At 51.7% G+C, this 24,484-nt stretch overlaps 1 protein-coding gene across 8 annotated transcripts in view; it reads right to left on the bottom strand.

Moving 5' to 3' along the window:
• Window positions 1-16,837, bottom strand: part of LOC120391024 (zinc finger protein 883-like) — a 32,974-nt gene extending 16,137 nt beyond the window's left edge. For 4 of the 8 annotated variants that reach the window (XM_039514239.1, XM_039514242.1, XM_039514241.1 and 1 more), the window contains exon 1: window positions 16,472-16,836. The gene's annotated coding sequence lies outside the window, so the exon portion shown is untranslated. Of the gene's footprint in view, window positions 1-16,471 lie in introns of all 8 variants that reach the window. The other 4 variants (XM_039514243.1, XM_039514244.1, XM_039514246.1 and 1 more) reach the window with 2 other exon arrangements.
• Between the last annotated feature and the right edge of the window lie 7,647 nt (window positions 16,838-24,484).

Genomic DNA, 24,484 nt, shown 5'->3' with positions numbered 1-24,484 from the left:
GAGAGTGAAATCTCTGATTGCACATATTGAACAAGCCAGGCCTGTCTATCAAATAGTAATATTCAAAAAAATTGGACAGGTGCACTGGTATTTTGCAGGAGAATGTACTTAGATATTTGGTTACTATTTATTCAATACGCCAAGTGTCCTTTGTTTTGCTGAGTATACATTGGTGCATTAATTTTTCCATGACCCGCCACATTTTTTGGACCAGTCCTCTCGAGTTGGACTATTTATTTTCCTGATAGGAAGCTAGCAGTAGCTTAGCAGCTACTAGCAGATGAGAAATTAATTCTGCATTCTGTTTGTGTGACCATTTTTGCTAGAAGGATTATCATAGGATCCTTCATAACCAAACTTCACAAATTGTTGGATATTTATTACAAATTCTATCCCAGTGCTCCACCGTACATATATACAATCTCCTCTTTCATCATCATTTTTCCAACACTTATCCCCATTCAATTTCTATTTTTAATCTGACCGATGTGAAGTACCATTGAAGCAGTACCTTAAAGACATTTTCTTGTATCATGCTACAGTTGCTGCTCTTTCCCAGATCAAACCCTGTTCCTCTGGGGTAATTTGTCAGTCCAAATCCTTTTCCTAACATGTCAGATATGGACTTTGTTTTTGTTAAGAAAGTGGTCTACAAAGATTGATTTGTTTTAATTCTTTTATTTCCCAACTACCAGATGCCATTGCTTCTATTAAAGTTAACTTTTTGTTTAAAAAGAACTCTTTTCTACTCTTTTCTAGAAAGATGGAAATCATGTTTAACCTAAAGGTACTATTACCATGGGAGAGTGAGTCAGCTAAAGTTGTTATCTCTAAGTTAGAAATGCACCTCACACTCTTTAAGGTTCGTATAGTCCCCTCACCCCTGAAAGGCAAGGTAGAGCTATTATCCCCTTTGTACAGATAGGGAAACTGAGGCTCAGAGAGATGTGACTTGTCTGAGGACACACAGGAAACTCATGGCAGAGCAGGGAATTGAACCCAGGTCTCCCAAGTCCTTAGCTCATGCCTGAATCATTGGCCCATCCTGCTTCCTACCGGGGCCTTAGTTTGACACACTTCGGCTCGTTGTGCCAGCTCCTGGAATTTGTCCTAGTTTTGAGTCAGTGCTGGTGGCTGACGCTTCTAGATGCCAGAAGAGCAGAAATAGGCTTGTCTGGATATTTCTCATTCCTTGACAGGCACTCACCGGCAGCGGTGGGAAGCAAAGCAACGTGGCCCCAGCCCACTCCACTCTGCTCCGCCACCTCCCAGCTGCAGCGCTCCCGCTTCCCGCCACCGGTGAGTGTGGGGAGGTTGGGGAAAGAATGCCCCCCGTACTCACCTGCAGCGGGAAGCGGAGCGACACGGATCCAGACTGCTCCGCTTTCCTTTGTCCTGGGGCCAGCCTGCTCCACTTCTGCTGCTGCCGGTGAGTGTGTGTGTGTGGGGGGATCCTTTCCCCCAAGCGACACAGCTGGGGCTGGGGTGAGGGAAGTGGAGCAGGCTGCTCCCAGCCCCCAGCTAATCCCTCAGGCCACTCTGGGACTGCGGGGCCCCCAAAGTTGCCCCCCCCACAGCTCCTGCCTTCTAGACCCTGCGGGGGTGGGGGCACCCCTGACCACCCCGAGACCCTCTGCCCTTTATCCAACCCCTCGGCCCCGGCCTAGCCCAGCACCCTTAACATGCTGCTCAGAGCAGTGTGTCAGAGCTTTACCGTATTGTATGTGAACCCGTGTTATATCAGGTTGCGTTATATCAGGGTAGAGGTGTAGTTGATTGAAAAATGGGAAAAATAATATTTTCTGGTTTTTACAAAAATAAGTTTTCCAGCTAGCTCTGAAGATAGTGAAAAGGTCATAAAATCCTTGGTACAACACTGATTACAGTTTAAACTACCAGTTGGTGATATAAAAAACATACTATGCTGCTCTGCTAGTCAGTCTTTGAGGAATGGAGAGAGGCTTCCTTGTGCTAATTAAAGTGTGCAGATTAGTGAGATTCTACCATACAGCTGGGCATCACACACTAGTCTGAGCACAGTGAAAAAGACAAGTATTTACAAAGGCAGGCCTGTTTCAAGTTTAGGTCTAAATACAGACGCACTGCCATTTTTCGTGTCTTTCTGGCACAAGAACTAGAAATTCAGTCTTCTAGCATGCTATGACAGCACTTGAATGTTCAGTGCCATTTCACAGAAGAGTGATATCAGACAGAAAGACTGAAGGAAAACAGATAGTGGATACAAACTGCTGACTTCTGGGAACAGAAATATCTGGTTTTGTTGATGCACAAGGCAGAATAGTAAAGACCTGAGTTGTCAAAGAGTGTGGGGGAGACAAGGCCCTGCACCCCCAGCTTCCTGAAATTCACCATGACTCTCAGCCAGCCAGCAAAACAGGTTTATTTAGACAACAGGAACACAGTCCAAGACAGGTCTTGCAGGTACAGACAACAGGACCCTCTCAATTAGGTCCACTGGAGGGGGTGGGGGGGGGGAAGAGAGGCGGAGAAAGGGAGGCCAGAGCCCCGTTGGGAGGCCAGAGCCCCATCTGGGCTCCCCTGCATTTTCCCAGCCAGATACAAACTGAACCTCCCTCCAGCCGTCTCACTCAGTCTACCCTTGGCTCCTCCCCCACCCTTTATCCAGTTTCCCGGGCAGAGGTGTCACCTGGCCTCCAACCCCCTTCCTGGGTTCTCAGGTTAGTGTTCAGGTATCCTTCCTCAAGGAAAGACTCCCATCCCCAATGCAGACAGTCCCAGCAAAACTCCCCTGCAACCTTCCCAGGTCAATACTCCCCACCCAGTATTCAAACAACACATTAAGAACACTCCCACTTCATCACATCTTTCCCCCCTTCGAGACCGAACTGAGCAGGGTCACTTCAGCCAGTGACCTGGGGAAGTTCGAACCCACCATGGATGCCCCAACATCCCTCCCATTCCTTGGTGAGAATTACACCAGGCCCTTCCAGTTTCACAGCCCCCTTTAGGTCGGGTGTGCTCGATTTCACTTGTAGTCCGCATGTGGGAAGGCTTATGCAGCCCAGGTCCTTTTGCCACCCCAATAACCCTGGGGTTCAACCTGGGATTGGGTCTTCTCCCAGCGTTCCAGTCTGGAGGGTTGTGATTTGGGCCCTCTTGGTTAAGAGCCCCCCTTTTGACCTTGGCCACCCTCTGGAAAGGCTCCTCTATGATGGGCAAGGGTCCTAAAGCCATTTTCCCCTTGTCCCGGGCCTTCCTCACCTTCTGACAGGGGTGATAAGATCAGCAATACTGTGGGACAGTAATAAAGACCCCAGACCAGTAAAAGTGCTGTAGCAGCCTCTGCCGGGTATGCCAGATTCCCTGGTGCCCTGAGAGGGGGATGTCATGGGCCAGGTATAGCAGCTGGTGGCGATACTTCCGGGGGAACAGCAGCTGCCTCCGATCCCCCCATGACTCCATTTCCCCTGGGGAAGCCTATTCTCAGTACAGGAATCCCTTCTCCCACAGGAACCTTTTCCAGCCACCTCTCCCCATGGTCTGTACTGCACCGAGGTCAGCCAGATCCCTTATCTTCCGCGAGGAGGGATCTTTCTGCAATTCAGCCTGGAACTCAGCAGCTGGGACAGGGGTGGGTACCTGCTTCCTCTCACCAGCTGGGTCTCAAGACGCAGCCTCCCTGAGCCGTTTCCCTGGGCACTCCCTCACCACCGGGTTAGAGCCATGCACCTCAGTCAAGGTATCCTCCCCGCGGTCAGGGTGCAGTGCCCCTCGCCAGCTCTGGCTACAGGTCACGACCAGGGCACCCTGAGGGTTGCTTGGCCAGTCCTCCAGGTCCCCCCCCCAATTAACAGCACAGTGGGCAAATGGGGGTGCACCTCCACTTCCTTGGGGCCCTCCTTGGCCCATTTCAGGTGTACCCTCACCACAGGCACCTTGAATGGGGTCCCGCTCACCCCCATCAGGGTCAGATAGTTGTTGGGCATCACCCGATCTGGAGCTACCACCTCAGGCTGGGCCGTCACCTCAGCGCCCGTTTCCCAGTATCCATTGGACCTTCCTCCCATCCACCTCCAGGGGAAACAAGGCACTCGCTCCGCAGGGACCACCCCATGCCCATGCTGTAAATGGAGAACCTTGAGTTTGGGGCATCCAGCCCTCCAGAGGAGCTGGCCTGGGGCCCTTCTCTCTCCTGAGCAGTTGATAAGCTGCCAGCCCCCCTTGCTTGGGAAGCCTGCCCCTCGTCCGTCTGGGTCTCTACCCAGTTAACCCTGTGTGGGTTTGGTCTGCTCAGTCTATCCCTGACCTTGGAGCACTGGGTCCGTATGTGGCGCCTCTGGCCACAGTAACAGCAGCCCATGTCCTGTTGGTCCCCTCGAGCCGGTCGGTTGGCCCTGATGCCGGATGTTCCCCTTGGGAGGGGGTCTCCATGTTTCCCCTATGGGAGGTCCCAGGGTCGGTCACTCTCTGCATTGTGGCAGGCCTGTTCTTTTGGGACTCCTCCCTGCTATCCCCTGCCCGACTGTTCACAAACTCATCAGCCAGCTGCCCTGCATACTGCAGGTTCTCTGGCTTTTTTCCACCAACCACAGTCTCAGGTCAGATGGGCACTGTTCATACAGTTGCTCCAGTACGATTAGGTCAAGCAGGTCCTCCTTAGTTTGGGCACCAGCTGTCCACCTGCGGGCATATCCCTGCATCCGGTTGACCAGTTGTAGGTATGTGACCGCAGGAGTTTTACGCTGACTCTGGAACCTCTTCTGGTACATCTCGGGAGTCAGCTCAGACTGGCGGAGCAGGGCCTTTTTGACTATTTCGTAGTCCCCTGCCTCCGCACCTTTCATTTGGCTGTACACCTCCATGGCTGTGGAGTCCAGTAAAGGGGTGAGAAACTGGAGCCTGTCTGCAGGGTCAACCCTGTGCATCTCGTAGGCATTCTCAAAGGCTGTCAGGAAGCTATCCATGTCCTCCCCCTCCTTCCGCTGGGCCAGGAAGCACTTATCAAAGCTTCTTGCAGTCTTGGGTCCCCCCCCGCACCACAGCTGGGGGCCCCCTGCTCCTCAGCCTGGCCAGCTCCAGCTCATGCTGCCTCTGTCTCTCTTCATGCTGCCTGTTTTTCCCCGTTCTTCCCACTCCTGCTTCAGTTCCTGCTGCCTCAACTCGAGCTCTTTCAGTCTCATCTGCCTCTCATATTCCAGCCGCCTCAGCTCCAGGGATGGGGAGCTCCACCGGGACGATCCCCTGCTGGCCACTGGAGTCAGGGTGCCCTCGGTATTTGCTGGGCTTCCCCCAACCCTTAGGCATAGGTAGGAAGGGTCTTGGGATGTCCTCGGCAGCAATCTGACCTCTCCCAGCCAGGTCAGGCCCCAGGGCCCACGCTGTGTCCACTGGGCGGCTTCCCTCAGGGACAGGGATTGGTTCATCCAAGCGATCCTTCTCCTCCAGCTGGGTAATCAGCTGTTCTTTGGTGGACCTCCCAATGCGCAGCCCCCTCTGCCTGCACAGCTCCACCAGGTCGCTCTTAAGGCGTTTAGCATACATCTTCCTGCTAGCCACTCACAAGTCTGTGCTCTCAGCTTTCCACAGTTTCCAGGAAGAACCCCTAGTGTGCCACCCCTTCTTGAGGTCACCACCTCTTTGCCAGGGTCGAGCTGCAGATTCCTCCACCCCTGGGACTGCTCGCTGCAGTCCCCAGGGGAACCCTGTTACTGCAAGAGTCCTTCTCTCTGGTCACAATCCCAGGGGTTAATCGCCCCCTGAAACCGTCTCTCTCCGACTCTTCAGCACACCCAGTCCCCATCAATCCCCCTTCGTTTTACTGCGCCCCCGTCACTGCATGAAGCGCCATCCACGGGGTGCAGTAGATCCCACCACTTCCACCAGCTGTCACGGAGTGTGGGGGAGACAAGGCCCTGCACCCCCGGCTTCCTACAATTCACTGACTCAATTGACTGGCTGACTCTCAGCCAGCCAGTAAAACAGAAGGTTTATTTAGACAACAGGAACACAGACCAAGACAGGTCTTGCAGGTACAGACAACAGGACCCCCTCAATTAGGTCCATCTTGATGGGGGGCAGGGAGGCCAGAGCCCCATCTGGGCTCCCCTGCATTTTCCCAGCCAGAAACAAACTGAACCTCCCTCCAGCTGTCTCACTCAGTCTACCCTCGGCTCCTCCCCCACCCTTTGTCCAGTTTCCCGGGCAGAGGTGTCACCTGGCCTCCAACCCCCTTCCTGGGTTCTCAGGTTACGTGCTCAGGTACCCTCCCACAAGGAAAGAATCCCATCTCCAATGCAGACAGTCCCAGTAAAACTCCTCTGCAACCTTCCCAGGTCAATACTCGCCACCCAGTATTCAAAGGACACATTAAGAACATTCCCACTTCATCACACTTGACTGTCAGTTATATGGGCTCTGCAATGCTGACAGAAATAGAGTTGTGTGTGACCTAAGAGGATATTATTTGACATGGGGAAACAGATTTGAGCTGTGAAAACCTTCAATTTTATAATCATTTTTCTGACTGATTGTCATTTAATGAATTTTTTCATGATAATGTATTAAGATTTTACTATACTTGCCTCTGTTTGTCCCAGAGTTCCAGTTGCCATAACCTAGAAAAAGACCAAAAGGAGGTCAAAACCCAAATTATATGGTAATGCCAGCTGTTCTAGCTAGAGCATAAGGAGAATCAATTCTATCTAAGAACTGACCATCAAATGCACCCAAATAAGCCTGACTATATCAAGTGGATACCCCTAAAAAGAGATCAGAGCTTGACAAACCTATATTACTCTGGAGGAATTCTGCACCACTGAGCATACAGAATTCATATCCTCCGCAGATAAGGATGGGGAAGCAAAAAGGAAGTCGCAGCAGCACAGGTGTGTGGTATTCGGTGCCTGGAGCAGCCAGAAGAGAGGTAAGTCACCGGGGGGGGGGGCTCCCATGAGCATAGTAGGTATTGCCCCCCCCAAACAGACGCATGGCATAGGAGGGCTGTGTGGAGTCACATGCCACTGCCCATTTCTGCAAGTGCAGAGCTGCCTGGATGATGGAGAGTGCCCCTCCTGCTAGCTGACTCCGTCTCCTGGGTCCTAGTGCCAGTCATACCCCTCTTCTATGTGTGCTGGGAGCCATCCTGTTTTCCATACAACGGTGAGTGCCACTGGTGGGTCATGGCAAGGATGGTGGTGGGGGGAAGGGGAGGAGAGGCAGTGGGGAAGAAAGAGGGACAGGATTGGATGGGGGAAATGGGATGTAGGAGTGAGGGGAGGGAGATAGGAGCAGAGGATAGCAGGGAGAGGAAGACACAGTGAAGAAAGGGATAGGATAGGGAAGAGAAGCGGATGGGGGAGGGATCCTGGCAGCAGCAGCTGGGGCTCCCCTATTAGGCAGGCCCATCAAACCCTCACCCCGACAAACCCCACACCTGGACCCCAGTATGGGGCCTGTTGTGGGTACTGTAAAGAGACTGGTCTCACCACACCTCTTACCACACACTTTTGCACACAAGTAATTGCATCGTCATACCCTTCCCGCTCTGTCTGTGTTAGTAGCTGGCAATTTCTGGCACCCAATTCCCAAAGTCAACCCACAATTACTAAAATCCACCAATTCCTCGTGTCACGCCACATTTATCTAGCTTCAAAGTCTGCACACATTCTTCCAAGGATGAGCTATTTAGTTTGTTTGTTTTTTATATTTCATTCTGGGCATTTATTTCCCAAGGGATACTCAAGGTCCTCAAGGAATCAATTCTGAAGCACTTAGAGGAGAGGAAAGTGATCAGGAACAGTCAGCATGGATTCACCAAGGGCAAGTCACGCCTGACTAACCTAATTGCCTTCTATGAGGAGATAACTGGCTCTGTGGATGAGGGGAAAGCAGTGGATGTGTTATTCCTTGTCTTTAGCAAAGCTTTTGATATGATCTCCCACAGTATTCTTGCCAGCAAGTTGAAGAAGTATGGACTGGATGATTGGACTATAAGGTGGATAGAAAGTTGGCTAGATTGTCGGGCTCAACGGGTAGCGATCAACGGCTCCATGTCTAGTTGGGAGCCGGTTTCAAGCAGAGTGCCCCAAGGGTTGGTCCTGGGGCCGGTTTTGTTCAATATCTTCATGAATGATCTGGAGGATGACGTGGACTGCACTCGCAGCAAGTTTGCAGATGACACTAAATTTGGAGGAGTGGTAGATACGCTGGAGGGTAGGGATAGGATACAGGAGGGACTTAGACAAATTAGAAGACTGGGCCAAAAGAAACCTGATGAGGTTCAACGAGGACAAGTGCAGAGTTCTGCACTTAGGAAGGAAGAATCCCATGCACTGTTACAGACTAGGGACCGAATGGCTAGGAAGCAGTTCTGCAGAAAAGGACCTAGGGGTTACAGTGGACGAGAAGCTGGATATGAGTCAACAGTGTGCCCTTGTTGCCATGAAGGCTAACAGCATTTTGGGTTGTATAAGAGGGGCATTGCCAGCAGATCGAGGGATGTGATCATTCCCCTCTATTCGACATTGGTGAGGCCTCATCTGGAGTACTGTGTCCAGTTTTGGGCCCCATACTACAAGAAGGATGTGGACAAATTGGAGAGAGTCCAGCGGAGGGCAACAAAAATGATTAGGGGGCTGGAGCACATGACTTATGAGGAGAGGCTGAGGGAACTGGGATTGTTTAGTCTGCAGAAGAGAAGAATGAGGGGGGATTTGATAGCTGCTTTCAACTACCTGAAAGGGGGTTCCAAAGAGGATGGATCTAGACTGTTCTCAGTGGTAGAAGATGACAGAACAAGGAGTAATGGTCTCAAGTTGCAGAGGGGGAGGTTTAGCTTGGATATTAGGAAAAAAACTTTTTCACTCAGAGTGGTGAAGCACTGGAATGGGTTACCTAGGGAGGTGGTGGAATCTCCTTCCTTAGAGGTTTTTAAGGTCAGGCTTGACAAAGCCCTAGCTGGGATGATTTAGTTGGGAATTGATCCTGCTTTGAGCAGGGGGTTAGACTAGATGACCTCCTGAAGTCCCTTCCAACCCTGATATTCTATGAGTCAAATGTGTTTTCTAGGTGAACAATGATAAAAATATATGTATATTGAGCCATTACTATGTTCTACCTCTACCCATACCTCCTCAAGAAGTAATCCTATAATCCATACAAGCATTAACACAGATCTCAGATTAATGCTTCAAACAGCCTACAAGATTGCAGTCAAGGACTACATCCTGAAAACCTTCATCTACCAATCTAAAATGAATTCTCGTTTTGAGGAGAGCTACATGCGTCACATCATTTTTACCCTATTTCTACATGAAAGCACAAATATAAAAGACTTTCCCTACAAACTGTATAACAGACAAGCAAAAGTTCTATAGTTCCTTCCAATACACACCACATCAAAGCTCTTTACTATACTACTTAATAGGGATTCTTAATTTTTATCCACTGATGACCCCCCAAACCAACCACTTCTTCTATAATGCCACATCCCAGAACCTTTTGTTCGGTTTCAGCAAGAGTGAGCAGTTTGCTTTTTTCAAGTTCCTTCGCATATGGTGGAGAGGGGAGGGCACCCAGAGCCACAGAGGCAGGGGGACACACACAGAACCCCCAGTTCGAGGGTGGGTTGCAGAAACTAAAATAGAGGGGGATGCGAGGGTGGCATTCAGGGAACTCGTGGGGGAGAAAGAGGGATACAATGAGCTGGAGGTGCATGTTATGAGCTTGACATACAGAAGCAACAAATTCTATGACCCTCTAGTTATGTTATGTATGACTGAAATCAGTTTTTACAGTCAATCATTTCATATTTAAAAATACACCAAGCAAAATTTCTTCATAACATTTTCCATAAGAAAGTACAACTTTCCCCTATAAGATAGATTCAATAAACCAAATAACTGGAGCAATTTGTATTCAGAAGATCCTTCAAAACCATAACAAATGGAAATAGTTTTTACATTTAAGGCTCAGATTCTGTAGAAAACGATAGCAGTTCCATGACCCTAAGTTTGAGAATCGTTGCTATACATGCACAGCACTGAACAGGCTGCCACCTTGGGGAAGAAAGGGAGCAATCCGGTGGCCAGCTATCACAGTGCACAGTTGAGGTATGGGTGTAAGTGAGAGATTGTCACCACTGATCAAGGCAAACCCCATATATTTAGACACAAAAGTGTCAGGCAATGCAGGAGTTACAAACCCAATTATAATATTAATTTGTCCAAATCGCAGTATTGGAAGGTAACATTTTGAACATTCCAAATACAATTGAGTATATCAGAATAAGGCAAATTTCATAACTAGATTAATAGTCTTTTAGCAGTACAGTATTATTGAGTCTGAGCTCTGTGTTACAGACCCTACATCACTAAGGTTAGTACTTTCCCTGCCTCACCCCAACCTCTCTCATTTTATTTAATACAAAACATGTAACCCAGCACATAAGGGCAGTTAATTGCAACCACACTGAGGAAGAAGGAAAATAAAAAATCTCAAACCTGCAGCAAAAAGCAGCAAAGCTACAAATTCTGGGCTCCCAGCCTAATCCCTGAGACTCTGTACAGGACAACTTCAACTACACAATCTTGAGCTACCCTTTCCTTTGTTTCAACAGAGAGTAGGAGAAGCAGGGACTGATGCCCCTTTCATATGCAGAATCCCATGTGCCTTGTCACCCTGGCTGGGTATAAATCTCAATTTCTCTCTCCCAAGTTCATCAGTTGAAAGATGCAGGGGGAAGGGAAGAATCTGTGCCAGCTTTATCCTGCTTATTGCTCCCCCCACCCCTCCGAGCTTATCAGCCAGGGATATTGGTACCAACTTCTTCTCCTTGCTTATTATGGGAGAGCTTTGTTCCAGGTGGGCCTTGAGTGGGCCTGACTGCTATAAAAGGGCAGTCAGCAGCGAACCAGCTGAGCGGCGAACAGCAGAGGCTAACAGAGGGAGTTTGCCTCGGGAGAGCCCACTGAGGCTTTCATCTCGCAGGCTTCTGTGAGTAGCTGCAACAGCTGAGGAAGCGCTTAGAAGCAAGAAATTATGGAAGGTGAGCATTCAGCTGTTGTAACCTGCACAGGTTGTGCCATGTTTGTTTTTCTTCCACAGGACAGAAGCAACTTTGTCTGTACAAAGTGCAAGCTGGTCTCCATATTGGAAGAGAAGGTTCGAGGTCTGGAGCAACATGCATCGACCCTCTGTTGCATACATGAAAATGAAGATTTCCTGGACAGATGTCAGGATATGCTTTTACGGGCACAACATCCTGAAGAATCGGAGCAGGCTGTGCAGAGGACAGAGAGGGACGGTGAAGAAATTTGGCAACACGTGACCTCCAGAAGAAAGAGGAACGTCCATGTACCAGCAATGGAGATACAGATAAGCAACCATTTTCATGCTCTCTCCACAGGTACTAATGCAGAGAGTGGACTAGATGGTACATCTGAGAGAAGGGAGCAGAAGGAGACTCCACCAATTGGAAAGCACGAGATGCACTGTCCTAGGGATGGGGGTTCCACAACCATCGCTCCCAAGAGAAGGAGGAGGGTGGTGGTGGTCGGGGACTCCCTCCTCAGGGGGACTGAGTCATCTATCTGCCGCCCCGACCGAGAAAACCGAGAGGTCTGCTGCTTGCCAGGATTCACGATGCTTCCTGCTTCTCCACGTGGGCACCAATGATACTGCCAAGAATGACCTTTAGCGGATCACTGCAGACTACGTGGCTCTGGGAAGAAGGATAAAGGAGTTTGAGGCGCAAGTGGTGTTCTCGTCCATCCTCCCTGTGCAGGGAAAACGCCTGGGTAGGGATCGTCAAATTGTGGAAGTCAACAAATGGCTACGCAGGTGGTGTCGGAGAGAAGGCTTTGGATTCTTTGACCATGGGATGGTGTTCCAAGAAGGAGGAGTACTAGGCAGAGACAGGCTCCACCTAACGAAAAGAGGAAAGAACATCTTTGCAAGCAGGCTGGCTAACCTAGCGAGGAGGGCTTTAAACTAGGTTCACCGGGGGAAGGAGACCAAAGCCCTGAGGTAAGTGGGGAAATGGGATACCGGGAGGAAGCACAAGCAGGAGAGTGCAAGAGGGGAGGACTCCTGCCTCAGACCAAGAAAGCGGGACAATCAGCGAGTTATCTTAAGTGCCTATACACAAATGCAAGAAGCATGGGAAACAAGCAGGGAGAACTGGAAGTCTTGGCACAGTCAAGGGACTATGACGTGATTGGAACAACAGAGACTTGGTGGGATAACTCACATGACTGCAGTACTGTCATGGGTGGATATAAACTGTTCAGGAAGGACAGGCAGGGCAGAAAGGGTGGGGGAGTTGCATTGTATGTAAGAGAGCAGTATGACTGCTCAGAGCTCCAGTATGAAACTGCAGAAAAACCTGAGAGTCTCTGGATTAAGTTTAGAAGTGTGAGCAACAAGGGTGATGTCGTGGTGGGAGTCTGCTATAGACCACCAGACCAGGGGGATGAGGTGGACAAGACTTTCTTCTGGCAACTAGCAGAAGTTACTAGATCACAGGCCCTGGTTCTCATGGGAGACTTCAATCACCCTGACATCTGCTGGGAGAGCAATACAGCGGTGCACAGACAATCCAGGAAGTTTTTGGAAAGTGTAGGGGACAATTCCCTGGTCCAAGTGCTGGAGGAACCAACTAGGGGCAGAGCTCTTCTTGACCTGCTGCTCACAAACAGAGAAGAGTTAGCAGGGGAAGCAAAAGTGGATGGGAACCTGGGAGGCAGTGACCATGAGATGGTCAAGTTCAGGATCCTGACACAAGGAAGAAAGGAGAGCAGCAGAATACAGACCCTGGACTTCAGAAAAGCAGACATTGCCTCCCTCAGGGAACTCATGGGCAGGATCCCCTGGGAAAACAACATGAGGGGGAAAAGGAGTCCAGGAGAGCTGGCTGTATTTTAAAGAATCCTTATTGAGGTTGCAGGAAAAAACCATCCCAATGTGTAGGAAGAAAAGTAAATATGGCAGGCGACCAGCTTGGCTTAACAGTGAAATCCTTGCTCGTCTTAAACACAAAAAAAAGCTCACAAGAAGTGGAAGATTGGACAAATGACCTGGGAGGAGTATAAAAATATTTCTCAGGCATGCAGGAGTGAAATCAGAAAGGCCAAATCATACTTGGAGTTGCAGCTAGCAAGGGATGTTAAGAGTAACAAGAAGGGTTTCTTCAGGTATGTTGGCAACAAGAAGAAAGTCAAGGAAAAAGTGTGGGCCCCTTACTGAATGAGGTAGGCAACCTAGTGACAGAGGATGCGGAAAAAGCTAATGTACTCAATGCTTTTTTTGCCTCTGTCTTCACAAACAAGGTCAGCTCCCAGACTGCTGCACTGGGCAGCACAGTATGGGGAGAAAGTGACCAGCCCTCTGTTGAGGAAGAATTGGTTCGGGACTATTTAGAAAAACTGGATGAGTACAAGTCCATGGGGCCGGATGCGCTGCATCCGAGGGTGCTAAAGGAGTTGGCGGATGTGATTGCAGAGCCACTGGCCATTATCTTTCAAAACTCATGGCAAACGGGAGAGGTCCCGGATGACTGGAAAAAGGCTAATGTAGTGCCCATCTTTAAAAAACAAAAGGAGGAGGATCCGGGGAACTATAGAGGCCAGTCAGCCTCACCTCAGTCTCTGGAAAAATCATGGAGCAGGTCCTCAAGGAATCAATTCTGAAGCACTTGGAGAGGAAAAAGTGATCAGGAACAGTCAGCATGGATTCACCAGGGGCAAGTCATGCCTGACTAACCTAATTGCCTTCTATGAGGAGATAACTGGCTTTGTGGATGAGGGGAAAGCAGTGGATGTGTCATTCCTTGACTTTAGCAAAGCTTTTGATACAGTCTCCCACAGTATTCTTGCCAGCAAGCTGAAGAAGTATGGGCTGGATGAATGGACTATAAGGTGGATAGAAAGCTGGCTAGATCATCAGGCTCAACGGGTAGTGATCAACGGCTCCATGTCTAGTTGGGAGCCGGTTTCAAACAGAGTGCCCCAAGGGTCGGTCCTGGGGCCGGTTTTGTTCAATATCTTCATTAATGATCTGGAGGATGGCATGACTTCACTCTCAGCAAGTTTGCAGATGACACTAAACTTGGAGGAGGAGTAGATACGCTGGAGGGTAGGGGTAGGATACAGAGGGACCTAGACAAAATAGAGGACTGGGCCAAAAGAAACCTGATGAGGTTCAACAAGGACAAGTGCAGAGTCCTGCACTTAGGAAGGAAGAATCCCATGCACTGTTACAGGCCAGGGACCGAATGGCTAGGAAGCAGTTCTGCAGAAAAGGACCTAGGGGTTACAGTGGACGAGAAGCTGGATATGAGTCAACAGTGTGCCCTTGTTGCCAAGAAGGCTAACGGCATTTTGGGCTGTATAAGTAGGGGCATTGCCAGCAGATCGAGGGATGTGATCATTCCCCTCTATTCGACATTGGTGAGGCCTCATCTGGAGTACTGTGTCCAGTTTTGGGCCCCACACTACAAGAAGGATGTAGAAAAATTGGAAAGAGTCCAGCGGAGGGCAACAAAAATGATTAGGGGGCTGGAGCACATGACTTATGAGGAGAGGCTGAGGGAACTAGGATTGTTTAGTCTGCAGAAGAGAAGGATGAGGGGGGATTTGATAGCTGAACTACCTGAAAGAGGGTTCCAAAGAGGATGGATCTAGACTGTTCTCAGTGGTAGAAGATGACAGAACAAGGAGTAATGGTCTCAAGTTGCAGTGGGGGAGGTTTAGCTTGGATATTAGGAAAATCTTTTTCACTCAGAGAGTGGTGAAGCACTGGAATGGGTTACCTAGGGAGGTGGTGGAATCTCCTTCCTTAGAGGTTTTAAAGGTCAGGCTTGACAAAGCCCTGGCTGGGATGATTTAGTTGGGAATTGGTCCTGCTTTGAGCAGAGGGTTGGACTAGATGACCTCCTGAGGTCTCTTTCAACCCTGATTTCTATGATTACATGCCCCCCAAAACCCATGCAATGGTGTGAGGTAGAAAGAAGAAAAGATATCACAATCACCTTCTCCACCCTTATTATACCCCATTCCTTCAAGCAATGGTGAGTGTATTCAAGGAAGCAGTGTAAATTTCTTCCACGATTGCCAAGATGATGCAGTGACAGTAAGGTAAGGGTATAATCGATTCCAGCTTTACCCTCATTGTCTCCAAAACTCACAACTGACGGAGAATATTATCAGCGCTGGGTCTCCCCCTCCCTCATTATTTATTCCACACATACTCACACCAATGCAATACTGCCTACAGAGGAAAGCATGTCAGCGCCTCCTCTAGTTATTATACCCACTCACCAGAGGCCCATTCAATGTTATGTATGGCAGAACAGTACTGCCAATGCCTCCTCTTGGTTATTAAATCCCCCCAGAGCCTGTGCAATGGTGTGGGTGTGTGTCTGTCCCCCGCCCCTTGTATATCTTCCCGTATGTCCAAAACCCATGTAATGCAAGATGGGTGATGGTGTATGTGAGGGGTGTCAGTGGCTGATCCCTCGCTGCCCCTGGCAGGCCCCAGGCAATTCTATTATGTGGTGTGTGCGGAGTGATGAGTGCAAGCTCTCCCCACACAGTACTTCACAATGCAGATGAGGTATGTATGGGTGTGTGTGTCAGTGCCAGAAACACCGCCCCCCCAAGCTCCATAACACACTGTGTGGTGGGGATAATGTGTGTGTGGGGAGTAACAGGCCCCCTGTAATGCTATGCAGTAGGGGTATGGGGTCAGTGCCCCACCAGGCCCCACACTGTACAGTAGGAGAACGGGTTCTGCACCAACACCCCACCAGGCTCCATACCTGTCCCCCTGCAGGCCCATACTATGCCATGCACTAGAGGGTCAGAGCCAGTGCTGAACCCCGTGCTGTGCCATGCAGCAGGGGGCCAGGGCCTCCTCCCCCCTTAGGGCCCGTGCCAACCCCCATACCATGCCATGCAATACAGTGGGGGGGGGCAGTGGCACCGAATGCCATGGCATGCAACAGGGGATCGGGATCAGGCCAGCCCCACCCCAAGTCCCCAGGCCATGTTTGTGGTAGTGTATCAGGATCAGTGCCAGCACCAATCCCCTCAAGCCCTGTGCCACGCGGTAGGGGGTCGGGGTCAGTGGCGGCAACAGCAGCCGCCACCCCCTGCAGGTCTATGGCATGTTTGTGCGATGGGGTCTGAACCCCACAAGCCCTATGCTTATGAGGCGGGTGGAAAGTGACGGTTAGGCCCCCTTCCACCGTCACCTCAGCCCCACGGAGGAGGCAGTGCGCAGTAAGGACCGAGCGACTGGGCCAACCCTTCGCCCACATCCAGGCCCCCCCCGGGCGCGGAGGGGGGGGGAAGAGCTCGGAGTAGGCCCCGCAGGCCGCCGTGAGGGACAGGAGAGGAGGGGCAGCGCCGAACCCCCCTCCCAAACGGGAGCAGCCGCCATCTTGCACCCAGCCGACCCCCTCCCCGAGGGCCCGGCCCCAGCCTCCTCTCACCTGAGTAGCTCATGACAGCAGCTCCACGTCCCACTCTCACCTCACACTCCCACCACCAGCCCGCTGCTGCCTTCTGCGACAGACGGTAACGGCGGCTGCCCAGCCCCGCCTCCCGACCGCATTGGACGCGCTGCTCCGCCCACCCGCAAGTCATTGGTGGCCAGGGCTGCCACGCCCGCCCTATTCTCCTTCCACTGGAGAAATTTCCCGCAGTGCTCTGTTGCCGTTAGAAGAAAAAAGCCATCAATCAAAATCACTCTTACTTTCCATAGGATAGAAGAACCGCTTCAACTGCGAAAGGTGGACATTAACGTCAATCGAAAAGATTTTAACAGATCATTGGTCAAGATATTTGTCAGTCATTAGACGCCAAAGCTGTGCAGTGAAGCCCGTCTAGACTACAGGCAGAAGAGAAGGAAGGCGGGGATTACACCCCGCACATGGAACGCCCTAGAAACCAGATGAGCCCTGAAGAAAAAGGTTTTAGACACAAAATCTCAGACGCTAAAGGATAAATGCCTTGAGCAGTATACGGGGGTAGCCGTGTTAGTCTGTAGCCACAGAAGGAACAAGGAGTCTGGTGGCACCTTAAAGATTAACAGATTTATTTGGGCATAAACGTTCGTGGGTAAAAATCCTCACTCTTTCAGATGCATGGAGTGAAAGTTACAGATGCCGGCATTATATTGTGGATTGTTGAACAAGCCAGGACATCTGGAACAAAATCGATAAAGCCAGGAACACCTTCAGAGCTTAAATACAGTCTGGAAATCATCAACATACAACACCAACACCAAACTCAAGATTTATCAGAGCTGTGTACTTTCAGTACTACTTTATAGTGCAGAATGCTGCAAAATGAGAAAGTATGACATGTCCAAACTGCCTTCATTCCATACAACCTGCCTCAGAAAAATCTTTTGTGTCTTTTGGCCCAGAATAATATCAAACCAAGATCTAGTGACACAGTGCAGCCAAGAGGATCTGAGCACCATAATTGCCAGGAGGCGTTGGAGATGGATCGGTCACATGCTTCGGACGGAAACTGTTTCCATCACCAGAGTAGCAATAAATGGATACCTGAATGCAAGCGAAAATGAGGTCACCCGAAAACAACATGGCAAAGAGCTGTGGAAGCCAACCTGAAAAACCTGGGGCACAGCTGGGGAATCATTGAAAGACTTGCCAGAAACAGACAGGAGTGGAGGAGCTTTGTCACTGCCCTAAATGCCAGAGGCGTAATAGTAACATGATGATGATGATGATGCAACGCCAAAGCAAGGAGGGGGGATTGGCTAAGATAACTGTTGATCAGGAGGCAGGGTCACGGGCCGTATCCTGCTCTCTAGTTGGTCAGAAGGAGGCAGGCTAGGCTGGCCTTAGCTATACACAGACCCACTCCACCTTAGGTACGATGGCAGCTTGGCGGGGCCGTGATGGCGTGGGCCTGTCTCAGGGCGGGGACCCAACCTAGGCTGGCTAGGCTACGGTGCGTCCGCAGGGACATGGGACAGTGCAGCTGTCAGAGCCTCCCTGCCAGGCTGCCCAAGGCCCAAGCAGGGCTCCCAATGCCAGGCTGTGGTCCAGGCCCTGCTCCCGGGGGCTCACCCCGCCAGGCTGCCCGGGGCCCAAGCTGGGCTTCTGAGCTGTTGAGCACAGCCGTCTAGAGCCTGTCTGCGCCCAGGCCGCCCCCAAGGATGGCGGCGCCTGGCCCCTTAGGGCAAGACACAGCGGATTTAGCGTAACGTGCACCTGCTGCACACTGAGGCATCTGCCCTGGAGTGGGGGCGGGATCCCCAGCGCAGCAGCCGCACCTGCATGAACAGGTACTAGGGCTGTGCTGGGGAGGGCACCACAGCAGGCTGGGGGAGGCTCGGTGCCGCTCACTGCGCTCCCCACGTGGCTGGCAACGTGCTGAGAAGCATCCTGTGTCAGGAGCAGGCCTGTCCCGCATTCCCCCACAGAGAGCCCCCCATAACTGGGCCTGGCCTTGCGTTCCCCTGCTGAGCCAGCCATGGGTCACCCGGTGCCATGAGCCACCCATGGGCTTCCTGGTCTCACCTTCTCTGCTAAGTCATCGCTGGGCCCTGCAGTCCTGTCTCAGCCCCGCTGTCCACCATTGATGGATGGTGTGGACCCGGTCCCAGTTCCCATCTTCACCAATTGAGCTAGCTGTGGCCTGAACATACCCTGGCTATGGGCCCCCATCTTTCCCCACTTAGCCATCAATCGGCCTTGCAGAGTGGGGCCCAGCCACCTGTTCCCCCGCCAAGCCAGAGATGGATCCTGCAGACCAGGTCCTGGCTCCACTTTCCTCAACAAAGCCATCAATGGGCCTCACATACCCAGACCCAGTCCCGCCTTCCCCCACCAAGCCATTGATGAGCCCCACGTACCCAGGCCCAGTCCTGCTTTTCCCCACCAAACCATCAATGGGCCCTGCCAACCCGGACCTGGCCTGGCTTTCCCCTGCCGAACCATCCATGTGCCATGCAGACCCAGACCTGGCCCTGCTTTCCCCTGCCAAGTGATCAATGGGCCCCAGATATTCACACCTAGTCCTGCTTTCCCCCACCAAGCCATCGATGGACCCCCACATACCCAAATCCAGACCTATTTCCCCCACCAAGCCCTTGATAGGACCTGCTGGCCCAGACCTGGCTCCACTTTCCCCTGTCAAGCCAGCTGTGGGCCCTGCATACCTAGGCCTAGTCCCATGTTCCTCCTTCGAGCCATTGATGGGCCCTCATCTCCCCTTACTCTAGGTCTGAAAATGCCTGCATCTCCTTAGCCTGGGTCTTGGCCTCCCCTGCAGGCAATGCCCACCTCCCAATTCTGAGGTGGGCCATGCTCCCTCCCACCCACAGGGCAGAGATTCATCTGGAGACCAAACCAAGGGTGGCTCCTTGTTCAGAGGGGTAACCCAAAGGGAAAGGCAGGCCGAGAGCTGGGGAATGAGAGTGACAAAAAACAGGACTTTCAATGTCTTGGGAAGACTTACAGATTTCCCAGGACAGCTGCTTCAAAAACAGGTGGCAACTCTTGCTCTGATTGAGCATGGTAAAAACAGCAGTGTAGCTGTGGCAGGACAGGTTAGCTGCCCTACATACATACCCAAGGTTTCAGATGAGATTGTACTTGAGGTGGCTAACCAGACCCCTGCCCATGCTGCTGCAGCTACGCTGCTTGGCACACACCTTCCTCCGCTGCCTCTGAGGGATCTGACTGGCAGCTCTACTATCTCCATCTGAAGGGTCTCCTGCGTGACCTCTATGAGCTGCCAGTCTTTTACCAGGACCTCCTTGCGGAGCCACTGCTGCACAACCCCCATCTCGCTGTGCATGGAGTCCCCCTCAGTGCACTGGAGGTTGGTCCTGACTGGTATCACCAGGATTGGAGATCCAGGAGACTACAACCAGAGGGACTGGATGGACCTCCAGGCACTCAGCCGGCTCATGGGGCTCTCCACCTCTCGCATGCCCCAGTGTATACTCCAGGAGGTGAGGGCAGCCTTACTACATGCCTTTCATGCTTTCCTCAATCAGGCCCTGCAGGAGGGTGCTCTCCGTCCACCCCTCACCTCTGGCCCTCTGGACCTCACCATCAGGCCCCTGTCCCCACAAGCCTTCCTGGCTGCATCACCTGAGCAGGCTGCATGACCTGTGAACTGCAACCAGGAAACAGCTGCTCCACACTCATCACTTCCTCACCCTTCTGTCTCACCCCTACCATCCATGGAGGGTAAGGAATGCCGGTGGGCCAGTCTATATTCCACCCTCATCCCGCTGCCCGCCTCACATTGTAGTTGGCAGCTCGTTCACAGAGCCCTGAGCACAGGCATGGTTCACCACCTCCCCTGACACCTGCTCCTCCTGCATTGAGGGGGAGATCCTGGCGAACATCTACCTTGAGTGTGCCAGGTTGTAGCCCCTTTTCTAGCTCCTCCAGAACCTCCTCCTCACATTCTAGCCACACTTTCCCCCTCATCTTCTGATATATGCATACCCCACCTGTGGCCCCACGAAGTCACGAGACCTCCTCACATCAACCTCCTTCTGATGTTGGCCACGGTGGCCATCCACCATACCAGGAGGAGGAAGCTAGACGTGGAGGTGCTGTGCGACTGTGGGGCCGTGTGACGTTGCACTCCATATGTTTATGGAAATATGCTTATGAGTGTAAATATAATGTAATTGGAATATGCTTTATGCAAAAGGTCTCATAAGATATCATTACAAAGCTTATAATCTAGTGGATCCTATTTGTATGTATGTATCATTCTTGTATCTAAAGCTAGAAATATGAAGTATTACTCTAAAGTCCTGTTGTAACTATGCAAAGTGTGGGCCATTAATGGTGGTTTAGAATTTTGATGGCTCCCAGACCCTGGATCTGTATTGCAGCAGGCTTGCATGTTTGGCTCAACAAGGCAGGGTTCTGGAGTCCCAAGCTGGCAGGGAAAACAGGCTCAGAGGTAATTTCAGCAAATCAGGTGACAGTCCCAAGGGGGTATCTGTGACTGAACCCGGCACATACTCTATGCTTTTTTTGCCTTAGTTTTCACAGACAAGATCAGCTCCCAGACTCCTGGACTGCGCAGGACAGTATGGGGAGGAGGTGAGCAGCCTTCAGTGGTGAAAGAGCAGGTTGAGGACTATTTAGAAAAGCTGGATATGCACAAGTCCATGGGGCCGGATGCAATGCATCTAAAGGTGCTGAGAGAGTTGGCTGATGTGATTGCAGAACCATTGGCCATTATCTTTGAAAACTCGTGGCAATCGGGGGAGGTCCCGGGCAACTGGAAAAAAGCAAATATAGTACCCATCTTTAAAAAAGGGAAGAAGGTGAATCCAGGGACATACAGATTGGTCAGCCTGCACCTTTGTCCCCAGAAAAATCATGGAGCAGGTCCTTAAGGAATCCATTTTGAAGCACTTTGAGGAGAGGAAAGTGATCATGAACAGTCAGCATGGATTCACCAAGGGCAAGTCATGCCTGACCAACCTGATTGCCTTCTGTGATGAGATAACTGGCTCTGTAGATATGGGGAGTGGATGTGCTATAACTTGACTTTAGCAAAGCTTTTGATACGGTTTCCCACAGTCAGGGGCGGCTCTATGTATTTGGCTGCCCCAAGCATGGCAGTCAGGCAGCTTTTGGCGGCATACCTGTGGGAGGTCCACTGGTAATGTGGATTCGGCGGCATGCCTGCGGGAAATCCACCATTCCCACACCTTCAGCGTACCCACTGCCGAATTGCCGCCGAAGCCGCGGGACCGGCAGACCTCCCACAGGCATGCCGCCAAAGGCAGCCTGACTGCCGCCCTTACAGCAACTGGCAGGCCACCCCCGTAGCTTGCCGCCCCAGGCACGTGCTTGGTGCACTGGTGCCTGGAGCCACCGCTGCCCACAGTATTTTTGCCAGCAAGTTAAAGAAGTATGGATTGGATGAATGGACTCAGGGCTGGATTAACTTTTGTGGGCCCAGCACCATACATATTTGTGGGCCCCCATGGGGGCAATGGAGCATGGCGCAGGGGGTTCAGTTATCACATCCCAATGGCCCCATCCCTCAGGGAGTCCCCGGGGAAGGCAGATCCACATTGTATGTGGCTAACGCTGTTGCAAGCATAGCAAAGCACTTTGCGGAGGGTCAAAGGAGTGTGAGTGGGGAAGATTCCTTTGCAGGAGTATGAGAGGCTGGGGCGGGGGGGAGAAAGAAATCTATCACACAGTCCCTGGAGTCAGGAGCCAGCAAGGGGCAATGGGGCTTGGCATGGCAGGGGTGGCCCCGCTCAGCCCAGCCCAGTGTGAGGGCACTCCTTACAAACTGGCAGTTGCCAGACGCACAATGGCCTGCCCAGCCCTGTGCTGCTAGCATGCCTCTTCCCCTCAGGGGTGAGCCCATGCCACATCACACAGCCCCCCTGCCCAACCCCGGAACACACACACACCGATTCCTTATGGCTAAAGCCCCCCTGGACCCGCTATGCCCAGCACCTCCCCAGACCCTGTCACAAATGCATAGAGCCCTGCACAACACCACCACTGCCCAGCACCCCACACACAACCCCCAATCCCTAGTGCCCCAACACACAGAGATCTTCCCACCCCCTCACAGCCCAGCACCCCCCAGGCCCTCCAGAGAACCACTCCCCTATGCCCTGCCTCCTGGCCCCACTCACTCTCCTTGCTGGGAGATGACTGTGTCTGCCAGGCTGAGCCACCATCATCCTGGGGCGAGGAATCACTCTGGCCCCTCAGGAGTGGCACAATCAGCCAGGCCAGGGCCTGCCCCACTGAGGCTCCCTCCGGACCCACTTGCCTTGAAGGGCTCAGCCAAGCCCCCCACACTCCCCCCCACCCACACACACAACTGGACAAGACTGGCCAGGCTTCTGCCTCAGTCTCAGGTGGCTCAGCTCCAGGGAGACAGGTGGGGCCCCACAGGTGGTGGGAAGCAGAGACTGCCCAGAGCAGAGGTGCACTGAGGTCCAGCCAGAAGGCAGAGAGAAGACAGCGGGTGAGGCCAGGGGGTGGAGAGGAGCTTTCGGCCAGCTGGCAGGCAGGCCGAGAAGAGCAAGTGGTGGGCAGGGTGCGGGGCGGGAGCCTGCAGGCTGGTGGGAGTCTCAGGGTACAGTGCAAGCAAAGCAGTCCAGGGCCCTTTCTGAGCATGGGCCCGGCTCCATGGTGCCACTGGCACCATTGTAAACCCAGCACTGAATGGACTATCAGATGGATAGAAAGCTGGCTATATTGTTGGCTTTATGGGTTGTGATCAATGGCTCAATGTCTAGCTGGCAGCCAGTATCAAGCAGAGTGCCCTGGGGTGGGTTCTGGGGCTGGTTTTGTTTAACATCTTCATTAATGATCTGGATGATGGGATGGATTGCACACACAGCAATTTCATGGATGACACTAATATTGGGGGAGAGGTAGATACACTGGAGGGTAGGGATAGGGTCCAGAGTGACCTAGTCAAATTGGAGGATTGGGCCAAAAGAAATCTGATGAGGTTCAACAAGGACAAGTGCAGAGTCCTGCACTTTGGATGGAAGAATCCCATGCACTGCTACAGGCTGGGGATAGACTGGCTAAGTGGCAGTTCTGCAGAAAAGGACCTGGGGATTACAGTGGATGAGAAGATGGATATGAGTCAACAGTGTGCTCATGTTGCCAAGAAGGCTAACGACATATTGGGCTGCATTAATATGAGCATTGCCAGCAGATTGAGGGAAGTGATTATTCCCCTCTATTTGGCACTGGTGAGGCCACATCTGGAGTATTGCGTCCAGTATTGGTCCGCCCACTACAGAAGGTATGTGGACAAATTGGAGAGAGTCCAGTGGAGGGCAGCAAAAATCATTAGGAGGCTGGGGCACGTGACTTATGAGGAGAGACTGAGGGAACTGGGCTTATTTAGTCTGCACAAAAGAAGAGTGGGGGGGGTGGGATTTGATAGCAGCCTTCAACAACCTGAAGGGGAGTTCCAAAGAAGATGGAGCTCAGCTGTTCTCAGTGGTGGCAGATGACAGAACAAGGAGCAATGGTCTCAAATTGCCATGGGGGAGGTCTAGGTTGGATATTAGGAAACACTAGGAGAGTGGTGAAGCACTGGAATGGGTTACCTAGGGAGGTGGTGGAATCGCCATCCTTAGAGGTTTTTAAGGCTTGGCTTGACAAAGCCCTGTCTGGGGTGATTTAGTTGGTGTTGGTCCTGCTTTCAGCAGGGGGTTGGACTGGATGACCTCCTGAGATGTCTTCCAATGCTAATCTTCTATGATTCTTAACTCTACAGTGGGAGCCCTGGTCATGCAAGTGTGCAGGGTCATTAATTGCCTCCTGCTATACAGGACTGTGACTCCCAGCAATGTGCAGGATATAGTAGATGGATCTGCAGCAGTGGGGTTCCCAGACTGCAGGGGGTGTGATAGATGCATGCATATCTCTCTTTTGGCACCCGCTCACCTTGCCACAGAGTACATCAACAGAAATTCTAACTTTTCTCTGGTT

The sequence above is a fragment of the Mauremys reevesii genome, linkage group 25 (genome assembly GCF_016161935.1).
Source record: "Mauremys reevesii isolate NIE-2019 linkage group 25, ASM1616193v1, whole genome shotgun sequence".
NCBI classification, from domain to species: Eukaryota; Metazoa; Chordata; order Testudines; family Geoemydidae; genus Mauremys; species Mauremys reevesii.
This window is presented reverse-complemented; position numbering and strand designations above follow the sequence as displayed.